Below are 18,313 nucleotides of genomic sequence, written 5' to 3' on the forward strand. Positions count from 1 at the left end.
TTTGTGCAGTATTATCTTATATTACTTATTAGTTATTCAAATCTATATCATCATAATATAATTATATTAAATATTTTATTAAATTTATTAATAAAATTAGTACAACCACATTAAAAATATTAATGTGGTTGATATAGTATGTAATATAAAAATTATTGTAACGGGAAGAATGTTTTATCAATGCACACATTTACCTGATTAACTATGTATAAAAAAATTATGGTCAACTTTAACTTGAGAAAAAAGAGGAATTACACATCTTATTATGGAATTGACCTTTTTGATAATTAAAATTTGGTTATATATTAATTTCCCTGTCTAATTAGAATATGAACTTATTAGAATTGAATACTCTCAAATGTCTAGGAATTTGGTAGGCGGGGAGCCACATAGCACAAATCTAATTTAATTTGAGAAAAAAGAAGGAATTACACATCTTATTGTAAAATGAACTATTTTGCTTATATATTAATTTCCACATCTAATTAGAATATAAATTTATTAGAATTGAAATAATCTCAAATCCCTAAAAAATTAGTAAGCATGAAGCCACATAACATGAATTTAATTTTTAAATTTATTACAAGTCAATACAACTTAAAAAAAATAACACACTACCACTGTTAATAAGCATTCAGATAAAATATATGCTAAACATATTCCTTTAAAAATTAATCAAAACCATCCATTAAAAAATTAAAACAAATCAAAAAAATCTTATAAACCTTAAATTAAAATAAAAAACATTTCGCAAAAATAACGTTAGATACGATCCTCGATCCCTGCTTGATAGTGCCTCCCATGTGAGGCTTAAGTCTTATAATAAAAGACACAACGGTCTCACTTCATGTAGTTTAAATATTCATTTAGCACTAGCAACGTGGCTACCTATCATTTTTCTCTTATATCGTTAATAATGCATTATTCATTAATAATTTAAGTGTATGTTATAAGTTAGGCGGAATGTCATGACATGTTAATCCTCGTTTTTCGTGATAGGTACACATCTTGGCCTTTGATTTGCAGCTCACGGTCATAACTGGTTTTTGACACTTCAATTTAAAAACCTAGGGACAAAATCATGAATCTTAACCTTGTGTAGATAAATATAGTAATTTGATTTTATTAATCAGATTTATTATTTAAAAAATATTATGGTATATATTTGTCATATATAAAAGTTAATTTACAATTTTATTTTATTTTTTTAACAAAAGGAGAAATAATTTTTCTCTATCTCTAGTTTCGAATGCAAAAAAAAAAAAAAATTAATCTTAAATTATAAATTTTGTATAAATTTGATATATCACACGTCATTATTAAAATAATTGTAATGCTAGATGCTCTACAACTAAATATGGAGGATATGTTGTAAGATCTTTAAATAAGTGTAAACATTAAGTAAAGTCTTTCGGTACAAATTACATAAGAGAAATTTTTGGCCAAAGCGTTTCGAGCCAACAATTGTGGTTCATCATGAGGGCCACACTTGTTGGTTCGAAACACATAGGCCAAAAATTTCTCTTATGTGATTTCTAGCGAAAGACTTTGCTTAATTCATTTTGGATCACAGAGACCTGAATACAAAAAAGTGTAAACATCTAAATGTTCGACCAATGTGGGGGAGATGTTACAGTAATTGTAAATGAGTGTAAACATTTAAATATTGACTTAAAATGGGAGAGATGTTATAGTGTCCATAAAATAAAACATTAAATTTAAAAATAATAATACCAATGCATAATGCCAACTTAATTAGAAATTAGTTTAGATAAGCTTTTAAGTTTGAGAATATTCTTCTAAAATTCCTCCAAGTTTATAGGAGAGGAATTATCTCTTGGAATATCTAGATATTTCTTTCACAATAAATAATGTTAGAAAAATTCACTGGGGCATAGGAGAGGAATCTGGCTCAAAATTCGGTTGTGGCAAAGTGAACTTCAGTTGCGGCAAGGTAAGTCTTATGTTGCTGCAAGGATATCACAACTACACAGAGGCTTAAATAATACACAGTAAATAACTCACAACAAGGTAAGTCTTATGTTGCTGCAAGGATATCACAACTACACAGAGGCTTAAATAATACACAGGAAATAACTCACAGCAAAACAGAGTAGAAAAAAAAAGGTTGTGGTAAATTTACTCATGAAGGTTTAAGACCACATCGCAACATAACATACTTTGTATTATATTTCAAAACATAGGAAAATACATTCACGTGATAAATGGAGGCTGCAGCTCCAAGTGAAAGAAACAAAAAGACTTATTGTGATTTACGCATCACTAGGGTTGCGGAGTAAATGTCTGTAAAACTTCGTAAAACTGGTTTTCACGTGCCCACCAATATTTCCTCGATGATTTTCTCTTCACTACCTCACAGACTTTCACCCTATCTAACTTGCCCAACAATGCAAATGACTTTTACTTCCATATTTATCTCAACATACAAATTTGACATTAATACGTGATAGAGACAATATTTAATACACAACATGGGAGATTTTACATAACAAATGGTTTTCTGAACTTGCAGGTGTTGTGGAGTGTGGGCAACAGTCACGGAGCAAATGTCTACCCATATCTATTTACCAAAATTTATTAAATGCCTTAAACTCTTTACTGTGTTGCGGAATGGTCAGCATTGTACTTCTCCTCTGACTTCAGTGCTTTCGCCTGCAAACAAAATCGCAACCTTGGAGTAGTTGACTGGGCAAGCATGGTGTTTGTCAGTGTTTTTAAGGCGGTGGTTGGGATTAATATTTTCAACACTCCCCCTTAATAACAACTGTCGCCATTGACAATTCCCAAATAATCTCTAACATAAACAAAATTTTCACGTGCCAATGGATTTGTGAAAATATTAGCAAACTGTTCATGTGACCTTCAGTGCTGCAACACAATTTCATCATTGTTAATCAACTCTCTAATAAAATGATATTTAGCATCAATATTCTTGGTCCTCTTGTGAAAGAAAGAATTCTTTGAAAATGTAATTGTTGAAGTGTTGTCACAGAAAATAGTTGTCTTTCCCTCTTGGTCGTGGCAAAGATCCCTCAACATCCTTCTCATCCAAAGCCTGACATGCTGCTACTGTTGCGGTGACATATTAAGCTTCTGTTGTTGATAGTGATACTATTGGATGCTTCTTGGAGGCCCATGAAATGGCTCCGGAACCCAAATGAAAAACATATCCTAACGTGGTCTTTTTGTCATCGACACTTCCTGCCCAATCACTGTCAGTGTAACAAACCAACTTGAAATCATCTGATGTGGCGTATAAAATGCCATATTGTTTTGTCCCATTGACATACCTTAGAATCCTTTTCGTTGCTTGCCAATGTGTTTCCTTAGGTGTCTTCATGAACCTCAACACCAAACTCACTGCATACATTATATTCGGCCTAGTGGTGGTCAAATACATCAAGTTACCTATCATGATTTTGTATAATGTTGGATTGACATTGCTACTACAATATTCTTTACTCAACTTCAACCCCATGACAGTTGGGGTTGGTGCGGGCTTGCTATTCTGCATATTAAACCTCTCCAAAATATCTACTACATACTTTGCTTGAGAAATAAAAATTCCATTTTCTATTTGCTTCACTTCTATGCCCAAAAAATATCTTAACAACCCTAGGTTAGTCATTTCAAATTCATTCTTCATGACTTGTTTGAACTCGGCGATGAGGGAATCATCACTATCTGTAAAAATCAAATCATCTACATATAAGACGACAATAATAATCTTACCATTTCTCTCTTAGATGTAGAGAGTAGGCTCCCCATCACATTTGTCGAAACCATTGTCCAACAAGTAAGCATATATCCTGCTATAACATGCATGTGGTGCTTGCTTTTGCCCATAAAGAACTTTCCTCAAGTGATACACTTTGTATTCTTTTCCTTCTACCTCATAACTATGCGGTTGTGCAACATACACTTCCTCTTTCAACACTTCATTCAAGAATGTTGATTTTACGTCCATTTTATACACTTTCCATTTATGTTGCACGGAAATTTCCACAACTGTACACACTGTCTCCATCCCCATGACTAGCACAAATGTCTCCGCATAATCTCTTCCATGTCTCTCCTTCTATCCTTTGAAAACTAGCCTTGCTTTGTGCCTTTCAATCTTGTTGTTGACATTTCTCTTGCTCTTATAGACCCACTTCACCCCAATGACGTATTTTCCTTGCAGAAAGTTCACTAACTCCCATGTGTCATTCCTTTCTATTGCTTCTATTCCTTCATCCATTGCCGCAAGCCATTTTTCTTCTTTAATTGCAACTTCAAAATGGATTGCATCATCCACATGAAAAAATAATGCAAATAAGGAATTCAGACCAACACTACTATAAACTTCATCTTACTCATAAATTTCATTTAAATTTTTGAATTTTGGTCTTCTATGGGCTTGATATGTCACTTGGTGTTGCTCTTTGCGGAGTGCTTGGAGAAGCACTTGCTTGACTCTGTGACGCTGTCCTATTATTTGTTAATGGAGTTACTTGATGCCTACATTGTTGCGCTTGAATAGGTGTAGAGGGAGTCACTGTTGAGGAATTACTTGCTGTTGTCAATTCCTCTTTGTCCTCATGTGGTATACATGTTTTCACATTGACTGTCTTCTCTAAAATTCCTTCCCATGCTTCTTCTTCTATGAACTGCACAACTCTGTTGATATGACCTTCTTGGTTGATGGATTGTAGAGCTTGTATGCCTTGGATTCATCACTGTATCCAACAAATATGCATTTCTCCCCCTTGATGTCCAACTTATTCCTCAAATCATCAGACATGTGCATATTCCACACAACCGAAGACTCTCATGTGAGTGACATTATGCTTTCTCCCTCTCCATGCCTCTTTAGGAACTACATTCTAGACACTTTTGGTTGGACATCTATTCAAGATATATGTTGCACAGACGACAACTTCAGCCCAATAATCATTTGGAAAATTCTTTGCCTTCAACATACTCCTTGCCATTTCCATAATGGTCCTATTCTTCCTTTCTTCCACACCATCTGGTTGAGGTGTATATCTTGTTGTAAATAGCTTGTGAATTTCATGCTCCCTGCAAAATCAAAGGAAGTCATTTGAGATGTATTTGCCATCTCTGTCAGTTCTGGGGACTTTGATGTAGTGTCCACTTTTCTTCTCAACAAGAGCCTTGTATTGGCAAAAGCGCTCAAGTACTTCACTTTTATGTTTTAGGAGATAGACCCATGTCTTCCATGTGTAGTCATTTATGAAGGTTAATAGATAGTGGCTGCCACCAACTGATGGTGTCTGCATTGGTCCACATAAATCTGAGTGGAAAATCTCAAAAGGTGTCTTTGCCCTTACTAACTTTTCTGCTAGAAATGTCTCTCTATGTTCCTTGCCCAAGATGCATCCTTCACATAGGCTGTACGGTTTTTCTATGAGTGGTAATCCCTTCACCATGCCTTTCCTATGCAGTAAATTCAAACCTCCAAAGTTGAGATGTCCAAATCTCAAATGCCATAACCAATTTCCATCTTTGACCTCTGCTTGATAGTTTACTTGTGTGACAACTGCATCTTTTCTTCCATCCTCTTGTGAGTTCATTGATAGTTGTATTTGTGTACCTTCTTCTTTCAAATCAAATCTTATCTTTAGGGGAAATATTCTATTGTTTGTCATCTGAGCCTTTGCAATCAGCTGTCTGCTTGGAGGCCTATCCAAAATTGTGCACACATCATTTTTGAAGAAGACATTGTAGCCCTTTTGTATGAGTTGTCCAATGCTTATGAGGTTATGCTTCAGACCGGGGACAAAGTAAACATCTGAGATGTACTTCTTCCACCACTTATTTGTTAGGATATTAACTCTTCCTTTTCCCATGACAGAGACTTTGCTATCAGTCCCTAATGTTACTTGAGATTTCACACTTTCATCTAGATTGGAAAACATTTCTATGTTCCCTCACATGTGGTTGCTACACCCTGAATCTAGATACCATATATCACTTTGTTTTTCTTGTGCTACATTACAAGCTAAAAACATGTTATCATGGTTCTGATTTTCTTTTGTGAAATTTACACTTGGTTTGTTACTAATGTCATATTGCTTCGTTCTACATTCATTTGCACAATGGCCATACTTCTTACAATAATGACATTGGACTTGAGATTTATCATACCTTTGACTTTGTGCTTGATTTTTGCTTGGGCCTTGGCTTGGATTTTTATTGTTGCCTCCTCCACTTGAGCTTGAAGGGCTATTTCTTCCACCTGTGTGTGGGCTTCTTCCTTTTCCTCAAGCATACGATCTTCCTCTGCCTCTACCTTGACCAAATGAAACTTATGTCTTGAAGGCATGCTCCAATGAGGAGCTTGTTTCTCTATTCAACCTATGTTCATGAGAAATCAGTGATGCATGAAGCTCATCCACAGAGAACTGTGAGAGATCCTTTGTCTCTTCTATGGTCACAACAATGGAATCAAACCTTGCTAGCAAACTTGTCAAAACTTTCTCAACTATTCTCCTTTCTTCAAGTGACTCACCATGAGACCTGATTTGAGTAACCAACCCAATTACATGTTTAAAAAATGAGTCCATATTCTCAGAATCTTTCATATAAAGTGTTTCAAAGTCTCTTCTCAACATTTGCAGCTTCGTGTCTTCACTTTTCCATGCCTTGGTAGGCTATCTGGAGGGTGTCCCATGCTTGTTTGGACTTCATTGTTGCTACAACCCTTGGGAAAATAATTTCGTGAACTGCTTGAAAAATATAGAAGAGGGCTTTTTCACACTTCTTCCTATTGTCCCTCAACAAATCCCTTTCTTCTTGAGACAAAAGGTTGAGTAAATTTACTCATGAAGGTTTAAGACCAGATCGCAACATAAATGTCTGCCCATATATATTTACCAAAGTTTATTAAATGCTTTAAACTCTCTGTTGTGTTGCGGAATGATCAATGTTGTACTTCTGCTCTGACTCCACTCCTTTTGCCTACAAAAAAAATCGCAACCATGGAGTATTTGACTGGGCAAGCATGGTGTTTGTCAATGTGTTTAAGGTGGTGGTTGGGATTAATATTTCCAACAAATAGGGATGTAATGTATATGTTGGGGCATGCAAAGAAGTTCCCAAGCTTAGTAATTAAATATGCCCCAAGCTTAGTAATTAAATAAAAGTTTGTTTGTGATATATTTGTGAGTTTTTTTGGAGATTAATTTTGTTTGATTGCCATCAATTTGTATCGAAGCAGGTTGAGAGTTGTTGCATGTGAAAAATATTGATATGGAAAAGCACTCTGTGTATAATGGTGTGCTATACGAAGCCGTACGTGTGAATTTGAATTGTAGAGTGTGCAGATATTACAAAAGACGTGGATGTTAAGTGCACGAGAATGGAAAATTAGTTGTAGATGTGGACATACATTGAAATAAGATGTTGCACAGACTGGATGTTGTTATTTTAGTGCTACAAAATAATTGTGAAGTTGTAAACTTCCACACAAAATTTGGAAATGCTGTCACCCCTTCAAATTATTAAAGTGGGGAAGGATAAGTGTAGTGAAAAGGAATATGGGAACAAAAATTTACATCCCAACATTTTTTCCCTCGATTGGTGTATAATATATTGGTTATTGAGCAATTATGCTCACTTCAAGCATGCATGGGAGGTGTAGCGAGCTGAGGAATGAAGTGTAGAGTGTGTGTGGAGATTAAATGTGTGTACCGACTTGCGGTACCTAAAGTGAACTTCCTGTAGATTCACAAAGCATGGATTATTTCATCCTGCATAGAAGATCATACAAATGCCAAGAAAATTGACCCTTTCAATGATTTCTTCTCAAAGCGCATGCTTATTTTCCTCGGTGGGTATACAGGAAATATGAGTAAATTTTCTTTTATATCTTATCAAATGTTTTAAATATTAGATGTATATTTTAAAGAATCCCATAAGAAATGATATTTTGAAGCTCATATAAAGGTGTGAGTCGTGTATTTTGAAAAATGTTGGAATTTTCTGTTTAATTCCTAAACAAAATTAACTGAACAGAGAATAATACTTTGTTTTTACCACAGGATCTTAGCACAGCGGAACAAAAAAAAATGTTTCCAGAACACAGAGTTTCACACATGCACAGAAAAATTTGTACTCATTAATAAAACAACTGCTGTTACAAAAGATTCTTCTGCCAACAGAGGGATTCTCCAAGACTGCTTCAGATGCAGTTTAAAAAAAAATTACTCTGTTTCACCTTGCAAATCTTCACGCTGCTGTGTAAGAAAATTTCTTACATTAAATGTTGTAAAGAAAAAATTTCTTTTACATCTGGTGCTGCGCATTACATTTCATATTAACCAACAAAACCTTCCCTGCACTGCTGTGCATTACATAGAAAAAAAAAAATATTTACACTGCTGTGTAAAAAAAAAATTTATATGCACGCTGCTGCGTTCTTCATACTACTCAAAAAAAAACATAACAATACATTTTTTAACTATACCATACTCCCGTGAATAATAAAAAAAACAATAAAATTAAAATCTCACCAATGTTTACCAACCCACAGTAAATTACATTTACTGTTTCACTCACAAAACTGGCGGTAAATGAAACTTTTACTCCACGTCAATTTCATGTTGCAGGCCTGTACTTCAACCATTGAATTATGCGATTTGCGATTTGATCGCATCGCGAAATCGCATTCGGTGCAAAACAGGGGAAGGCTTGACACATATGGGTGCGATCTGCGATATGCGATCGGATCGCATCGCAACATCGCATCGGAAGAATTCAAGTGATCAGATGGAGGCAGTGAGCATGCATGCGATTTGCGATCTGCGATCTGATCGCATCACAAGGAAAAAACACGCTGTTTTCTGAAATGATAACGCGGCAGTTTGAAATTACATTTCAACACTCCCCTTTAATTTCAACTGCTGGGTTATCAGTCATACCCAGACATTTCCTCAAAAATTCAAAACTTTTCTGCCCCAATGGTTTGGTCAGAATGTCAGCAACCTGCTCCTGAGTTCCGCAATGTTTTAAAACAATTTCTCCATTGTTTACCAATTCCCTGATGTAATGAAATTTTGTGTCAATGTGTTTCGTTCTCTTATGAAACACAACATTCTTGGATAATGCAATAACTGAACTATTGTCACAAAAAATTACAGTTCCTTTTGTTTGCTCTTGGCATAAGCTCCTTAACATTCTTCTCATCCAAACTGCATGACATGCTGCTGCTGTAGCTACCACATATTCTGTCTTTGCTATAGACAATGCTACAATAGGCTGTTTTTTAGAAGCCCATGAAATAGCTCCTGAACCCATGTGAAAAACATAACCGGATGTGCTTTTCCGATCATCTACACTTCCAGCCCAATCACTATCAGTGTATCCAACTAAATCTAAACATTCTGAAGCAGTATAAAAAATGCCAAACCTTTTAGTACCTTTAACATACCTCAGAATCATTTTTGCTGCCTGCCAATGTGCTTCTTTTGGCTTCTCCATGAATCTTGAAATTAAACTAACAACAAAAATTATATTCGGCCTAGTTGCAGTTAAATACATGAGGCTGCCAACTATGCTCTTGTACAAACTAGGATCAAAATCCTTGCTGTTGTCCTCTTTGCTGAGTTTTAATCCCATCACTGTGGGAGTGATTGTTGCCTTGCTCTCCTTCATGTTAAATCTTTCCAATACTTCATTAACATATTTCGCCTATGAGATAAAAATCCCTTTTCCATTTTGTTCTACTTCTATTCCTAAGAAGTATCTCAGCAAACCCATGTCAGTCATTTCAAATTCTTCTTTCATGACTGTTTTGAAATTTTCAATAAGACAATCATCATTACCTGTGAAAATAACATCATCAACATATAACACAACAATAGAATTTTACCGTACTTTTCTTTGATGTAAAGGGTGGGTTCTCCCTCACACTTTTCAAATCGGTTTTCCAGTAGATAGGAATCTATCCTACTGTACCATGCTCTTGGTGCTTGCTTCAGCCCATAAAGAGCTTTCTTCAATCTGCACACTTTGTGCTCTTGACCTTTCTTTTCATAGCCTAGAGGTTGTTCAATGTAAACCTACTCCATTAACACTCCATTTATTAATGCTGACTTCACGTCCATTTGGTCAACTTTCCACTTGTTTTGTGCTGCTATGGACAACACTGCTCTCACTGTTTCCATTCTTGCAACCGGTGCGAAAGTTTCCTCATAATCTCTCCCATACTGCTGCTTATATCCTTTGACAACCAGTCTTGCCTTGTGTCTTTCTATTTTACCTTCAGCATTACTCTTGGTCTTGTAGACTCATTTAACTCCAATGACTTCTTTACCTTTTGGCAGTTCAACTAAATCGCATGTCTTGTTTCTTTCTATGGCATTGATCTCCTCATCCATAGCTTCTATCCATTTCCTATCCTTAATTGCATCTTCAAAATGAACAGGGTCTTCAGCATGACAATATAAAGCAAACAAAGAATTCATACCTTCATTTGCTGCCTCTTGTTCATAAATGTCATTTAAATTTCTAAACTTCTTACCTCTTTCATTTGGTGTACAAGTGCTTGAAGAAGCACTTGAATTTCCTCCTTGTGGTGTGCTTGGAGAAGCACTTTCATTTCTCCTCAAGGGTGTCCCTTGCTGTCCTTGTGTTGGTGCTGCTGTTTGGGGATGTATTTCAGCCATCTCCTCATCATGTTCATCATGTGACAAAGAGCTTTTAACATTCACTGTTTTCTCTATGCTTCCATCCCAAGCTTCCTCCTCAATGAACTGAACATCTCTACTCACAATGAGCTTCTTGGTGGATGGGTTATACAACCTGTAAGCTTTGGATTCCTCACTGTATCCAATGAAAATACATTTCTCCCCTTTGCTGTCCAACTTCTTCCTTAACTGATCTGGAATGTGTGCATAAGCCACACATCCAAAAACTTTCATGTGGGTGACTCCTTGCTTTCTCCCACTCCATGCTTCTTCTGGCACTTTGTTCATCACTGCTTTTGTAGGGCATCTATTCAAAATTTAAGCTGCACAATGTACAACTTCAGCCCAATAATCATTTGGCAAATGTTTTGCCTTTAGCATACTCCTTGCCATATCCATGATTGTTCTATTCTTCCTTTCGGCAACTCCATTTTGCTGCGGGGTGTACCTAGCTGTAAACTGCTTATGAATTCCATTTTCTCTACAAAAACGTAAAAATTCCTTGGAGATATACACACCTCCTCTATCAGTTCTCAGAACTTTGATATGCAGTCCGCTTTGGTTCTCCACAAGTGCCTTGAAATTGCAAAATCTTTCAAACACTTCACTTTTGTTCTTCAAGAAGTAAACCCAAGTTTTTCTTGTAAAATCATCAATGAATGTTAGAATATAGTGGCTACCTGCAAGTGATGGTGTTTGCATCGGTCCACATACATCTGAGTGGACTATCTCTAAGGGTGCTTTTGCCCTTATGCTTTTCCCTGATGGAAAACTTTCTCTGTGTTGTTTCCCCAAGATGCAACCTTCACAAACGCTGTCCGGTTTCTCTATCAATGGTAATCCTCTTACCATTCCTTTTCTACTCAATAAGTTAAGACCTCCAAAGTTGAGGTGTCCAAATCTCAAGTTCCACAACCAATTTTCATCCTTCGGTTCGCTTTGGAAAGCCTCTTGGGTCACTGCTGCAATTTCTTTATTTTTCAAATCTGCTTTTATTCTGAGAGGGAACATTCTGTTCCTCGTCATCTTCACTTCAGCAATACATCGTTTGCTGGGTGCTCTATCCATGATGGTGCATACATCATTCACAAAAAAAACATTGTAACCCTTTTGAACAAGCTGTCCAATACTTAAGAGGTTACATTTCATTCCAGGAACATAATAGACATCTGCTATGGTTTTTTTTCACCTTTCCTTGTAAATATTTTTACTTCTCCTTTTCCCATAACAAAAACTTTACTATCAGTCCCAAGTGTGACCTGTGACTTCACACTCTGATCTAACATAGAAAACATGGCTATGTTTCCTGTCATATGGTTGCTGCAACCAGAGTCTAGAAACCATATTTCTTCATTCTTTGTTTCAGCCATATTACATGCAAACAACAAGTTATCTTGAGTGATATTTTCTCTAGTGAAATTTGCACTAGATCTACTACTCATATCATGCTACTTCTTCCTACATTCATTGGCATAATGCCCATATTTTTTACAATAATAACATTGGACATTGGATTTTTCATACCTTTGTCCTTGAGCATGATGTTGTCCACTTTGTTGGCTGCTGCTTTGGCCTTGGTTCTGATTTGGATTGTTGCCTCTTCCTTGAGTATTTGCTGGACTGTTTCTTCCACCTCTGTTTTGGCTTCTGCCTCTTCCTCTCTTGTTTCCTCTGCCTTGACCTCTTCCTCTTCCAAAGGACATCTGGGTCTTGAAGGCATGCTCTAGAGATGAGTTTTCATTTCTACTCAATTTCTGCTCATGTGTTATCAGTGATGCATGTAGTTCATCAACTGAAAAGTTTGTGAGATCCTTTGTATCTTCTATGGTAGTGACAATCACATCGAACTTTAAGGGTAGGACCCTCAACAGTTTCTCCACAATCCTTCTTTCTTCAAGAATCTCTCCATGAGACCTTATCTGTGTGACCAGACCAATCACTTGTGTGAAGAATGAGTCAATATTATCTGACTCCTTCATGCAAAGATTCTCAAAATCTCTTCTTAGCAACTGTAGTTTTGCTGTCTTCACTTTCTCCATGCCTTGATAGGTTGTCTTGAGAGTTTGTCATGCTTCTTTGGATGTCTTGGCCACTGTTATCCTTGGAAACACACTCTCATGCACTGCTTGATACAAAAATACGAGGGCTTTTGAGTCCTTCTTCTTATAGCTCTTCAACAAATCTTTCTCTGCCTGAGTTAAGTTATTAAACTCATCTTCATCTGCTGGTTCTTCAAAACCATCCTCAACAAATTCTCATAAATCTTGTGAGGCAAGCAGAGCCTTCATGGTTATTGCCCAATAGTCATAGTTTTTTCCATTAAACTGTGAGAGCTAAGTATTAAAGATACACATGCTAGTGTTGGTGCTGGAGCCAGCCATTCTTGCACTCTAAACTATGCTTCAAATACTTGACTGTGTATTTTTATTTTTTTAAATAGCTCACTGTCTTCAACAGTGACACAAAAAACTAACTTGAGAAATACCTTGGATTTTTCTTGAATGAGTCTTCACTTTGCTGGAGAAGTTGCTGCAACAAAAAGTCCTTCTTTCAGCTTCTTTAACACCTTCAAAGAGCCTAGACAGGCTCTGATACCACTATTGGAATTTTCTGTTTAATTCCGAAACAAAATTAACTGAACAGAGAATAATACTCTGTTTTTACCACAGGATCTTAGCACAGCGGAACAAAAAAAAATATTTCCAGAACACAGAGTTTCACACATGCACAGAGAAATTTGTATTCATTAATAAAACAACTGTTGTTACAAAAGATTCTTCCTCCAACAGAGGGATTCTCCAAGACTGCTTCAGATGCAGTTTAAAAAAAAATTACTCTGTTTCACCTTGCAAATCTTCACCCTGCTGTGTAAGAAAATTTCTTACATTAACTGCTGTAAAGAAAAAATTTCTTTTACATCTGGTGCTGTGCATTACATTTCATATTAACCAACAAAACCTTCCCTGCACTGCTGTGCATTACATAGATTTTTTTTTTTTATTTACAGTGCTGTGTAATTTTTTTTTTTTATATGTGCACACTGCTGCGTTCTTCATACTACTCAAAAAAAACATAACAATACATTTTTTAACTATACCATACTCCCGTGAATAATAAAAAAAACAATAAAATTAAAATCTCACCAACATTTACCAACCCATAGTAAATTACATTTACTGTTTCACTGACAAAACTGGCTGTAAATGAAACTTTTGCTCCACGTCAATTTCATGTTGCAGGCCTGTACTTCAACCATTGAATTATGAGATTTGCGATTTCGCAAAATCGCATTCGGTGCAAAACAGGGACAGGGGAAGGCTTGACACATATGGGTGCGGTCTGCGATATGTGATCGGTCGGATTGCATTGCAACATCGCATCGGAAGAATTCAAGTGATCAGACGGAGAGGCAGTGAGCATGCATGCGATTTGCGATCTGATCGCATCGCAAGGAAAAAACAGGTTGTTTTCTGAAATGATAACGCGGTAGTTTGAAATTACATTTCAACAAAAAATATATTTTGCGTTGTATGACCAGCCTATGGTGGCATTGGTGTTGCCCCTTTACTACCTCTCGCTTCCATCCTTTTACTGTTTCATTAGCGGAAGCTGTAAACAACATACCGCGTCCACCAACTGCAATGGAATTCACTGCATCATTATGGTCATTGATTGACTCCACAGACACGAATTCTCTTAATCTCCAAACCCTTACGATCTTATCCCTCGAACCCGAGTACAGAAGGTAATCATCAAACCCTAGGGAAAAGAAGCTTATTGCATCGAAATGCTTAAACCATAGGCTTTGGTGATGTCTTCCAATTTCCACATAATTGTCCGATCAGAATAAATTCTTAAGATAGTCTCTCCTGGTTGGTAGTGTGGTCGATAGTTTCAGAGACATGGGACGCATTGTCAGAGGATTCCTTGCTCGGATCTTCTTATCCATATGGGTGTTGTACACTTTATTTCCTGCTACCACAAAAGACTTTATTAGTTCATTTTCACAACAGTCTGTTTTCAGGTGAACCGCGTCGTAACTCTCCATATTCAGCATAGGTACTTTGCATTTCACTCTACCAGCATACATGATTTTCTGGCAGAAGGTTACTATAGATATTATGGGTTCGCTACATGGGGTAACTTCGTGATGAAGTGAGACAAATAATTACTGAGAGACGGCCTTTTTCCTTCGGTGGATGAGTCATAAAGTAAAGAATGCGATGAAAGATATGTTACTGATTTGCAGCCAAACTGCATTCAGTTGGATCCATAACTGAGGAAATTCGATACAAACTTTAGATCCCTCAATTTGAAAGAGGATGTGAACATAAATATTTTTTGAAGGGAAAAATCAATTTCACAAGCGAACAATGACAGAACCGAAAGAAAATGATTCTTCTTATTATTTTTATTTATCTTAATATATATATTTTTTATTTATCTTACTTAATATATAGGGTGAATATATTTTTTTGGGTGAGCGAAAGGTATTCTATTATATTATCATGAAAATAGATCAACAAAATATTCTGCGTCACTTTGACCGGATTTGTTAACTAGGAGAGCTAAAGTATGCATAAGATATTTCGATTTAACCTTTATTTCCTATCGGTTGATTAGCCATACAAACCAAAAAAGACAAAACAAATAGATAATGTAAACATCATATCACGGAGGTCTCAGGAAATGTAGGACACCAAATTTCGAATATTTACAATCAACCGAAAGGGAACTAAGCCCCAAGACATAGAGAATTCTCCACCTTAGATCCACTTCTACACCCGAGAGCCATTGAACGTACCCCTCCAACATAGACACAAAAGACCAATTGGAGGTTCAATCATGTGCATAAACCACAGACAATCACTCCCGCAAGCCCAATTCCATGCGCCCTTAGGATTACAGACCTGTAACCATAATCCTAACAACACCAAAGCGAGAACCGCATAGGAAGACCACAACCAAAGAAAAAGGGTTACCTGTAATTCACATAGATAAACCCAGAAAGATCTCTACACCATGTACAAAAGTCGAAGCTCCTACTCTCAGTTCCAAAGCCACGACTGTGGTGTGAGACACAAATCAAGTGCTTTGCAGGGTCCCAGATGTAAGCATGAGAGTCATCCCCCAAAAAAAATGTTGCATAATAGTTTTTCGTTGCGCTTCGCCGGTTTTTCAGCTTTTATGGTGAGCACGCATGGCCACCCGTATTCAAACTCACCACCATGCACCCACTTCTCATGGCCGAATTCACATCAACCAGGCCGCAATGCCATCTCAAAATCTACTTCAAAGTAAGCCTACTTTGCCAGAAATAAGATATAATATTTTAATAAACTAAAGAATCTACCTTTATGTTTTCAGCTTTATAAAAAAATTAATCATCCAATTATCTTCTATTCTTTAAAGGAAATAATCCAAATATACATAGTTGTAAAAGTTTGAATTTAAAAAAAAAAATGGTAATTACAATAATTACTGTTACTAAAAATCATAAATATCGTATAACCCTCTTGTCAATATCATATAACCTTCTTGTCAAGAAAAAGTTTTCTCTATTAAATATGATAATAGAGCCATCATGCAAATCAAGGTGAACCAAGTTTCGCATCTAAATGAAATATTTTATCACTTGAATTAGACTATAATATAACCCTCTTGTCAAGAAAAAGTCTTGATTCTATTAAATATGATGATAGACCCATCAGTTTCACATCCGGTTGAAATACTTTATCACTTCCATCAAACTATCCTGACAATCTTATAAACTTAAAAATATGATAAATGTGCAGGATAGATTAAATTGTTTATAGAAATGAAGTTGGTAAATATTAATCATTATGCAATAAATTAATTATTTGCTTATTGCTTTTAAATTTTGTTTATTAAATGAGAATAACATAAACAGAATGGAAAGTCACTGGACCAATAATGACTTACTACATAATGCTTAAAAACTAAGGTGCACAGTTAATTAATCCCAGATGTAAATGTTTACGTACTAATGGCTGTAAGAATGGTTGGTAACGCCCGATTGGAGTAGGAGATTAAAAATTGCTAACATTCGGTATCCACACGATTTGAGTCGTCCGGTAAGTGGTTGTGCCTCCTCAGCTTTTTGTTTAATGAGTTGGTAATGACCCTTTGTTTTTGTTTAATAAATGAGGTAGACATTCCTGCACTGTCTTTTTCAATTTTTGTAAGTGCAGAATCAATCATGGAAGAAGGCTATTTTTGTTTGAACATTTAGGGTTATAATGCGATAACGCAATTTCTCAGAAATCCTTATAGTGATATTGATGTATATTCATATAACGTGGCATTTTAAATCTATGTCTTATTTCAGAAAAAAACTGGCATCATCCATATGTACTTTCTATTGGAAAAGCGGAGGAGATAAAACACGAATTCACACACAAAACACACGAGTTGCTACTCAATTATTGATCACACAAAACATGATTCTTACAATGAACCCGGTGAAGGGTATTTAAACCTTTTTGACTAGCGACTCGCTTAAAATATCTTGACATGCAACCACACACTACAAGTCATCTATCACTTAATTCAACACTCAAACACTCAACTACTCAATCACTCAGTTAACTGACTCTCTATGTTTAGCCAACTCCACATGCGGGAGTAATTACTATTTCTAACACTCCCCCTTAATTATGACTGTATGACTCAACATGACTTAACTATCACATAAACATGCGTGCTTGTCTATGTCTCACCTAGGCCTACAATGACTCAAGAATTTCGAAATTGCTTCATTCTTTGTTGAACTTTCTTGTTGTAGGCCTTATTCACTTGCTGTTGTTGCAATTTTTCTTTGGCTTGTCTTGAACTTGTTTTAAAAAACAATTGGATCATGTCTTCTACAGCTTCTTCTTCAAATATTCGTTCAACCATGGATTGCTTCCAAAACATTGCATCTTCAAACTCTCTTCTTTTCTTTGCTTCTTGTGCTTTATATTCATGAGTTTGGCTCGCTTCAATTTGTCCTATTGGTTTCTCAATCCATTCTTCAATGAACTTCAAATCTGCATGAAACTTATTAACGACCTTGCTTTCAACTTCTTTATCCATGCCATTCTAAACACTTGCATATTAAAAAACAATGTTAAAAACATCTTTAATATGACACTCTTCATTGAGAGCTTCCTGCTCTACATCTGTTTTCCTTTCAACTACATGGAGGTTGTCTTCCATTGTTATGTTGTAACTGGATACTCTCATCAAAAAATCTTCAATCACTTTATCCTCTTCTTGATCATCAACTGCTGCTAGATGATATACTATTTCATGAGCAGTGCCAACTGCTTCATATCGTGCTGCTACAGTGGCATCTAAATCACCCTTTAAAGTTTTATTAAACATTGCACTTACCATATTGAAACAATCAATCCTTGTTTCAAAAAAGAAACCACACATATATTAACATAATGTTCATCCACACTATAGTGGGATATCAGAGCATGCATGTGCTCATTGTCAATTTCATTAACAATTTCAACTTCACCAAATCCACCAACTGCGGCTGGATTCACCAATTTACGTACCACTTTATAATCACCATCCACATGTGCCTCATT

This window comes from Pinus tabuliformis, chromosome 6 (genome assembly GCF_031772625.1).
Source record: "Pinus tabuliformis cultivar Carrire ecotype Pingquan chromosome 6, CPIR1, whole genome shotgun sequence".
Lineage (NCBI taxonomy): Eukaryota > Viridiplantae > Streptophyta > Pinopsida > Pinales > Pinaceae > Pinus > Pinus tabuliformis.